Source organism: Cicer arietinum, chromosome 3 (assembly GCF_000331145.2).
Source record: "Cicer arietinum cultivar CDC Frontier isolate Library 1 chromosome 3, Cicar.CDCFrontier_v2.0, whole genome shotgun sequence".
NCBI classification, from domain to species: Eukaryota; Viridiplantae; Streptophyta; class Magnoliopsida; order Fabales; family Fabaceae; genus Cicer; species Cicer arietinum.
The window spans coordinates 37,352,451-37,352,717 of NC_021162.2; positions in this window are offsets into that span (position 1 = coordinate 37,352,451).

A 267-nucleotide genomic window follows, 5' to 3' on the forward strand; every position below is an offset into this window, starting at 1 on the left:
TAACAAATTTATGATTCTTTTGAACATTCCTATTTGGTCTATAGCCAATTCCAGATTTTTCATTAGCATTCTTTTGGTTGCCAAGAAGTACATTAAGGTTGTTTCTACCATTTGTAAATTTTGCTAAATCAAATTTTAATGATTCAACCTTTCTTTCAAGTTCAGTAAAGCTGGTGAGTTTATCATGTGCTTCCTTTTTCAACAGTTCATTCATGTCTTCAAGCAACTTATGATGCACTGTTTTTCTAACATTTTCTTAGTGCAAAT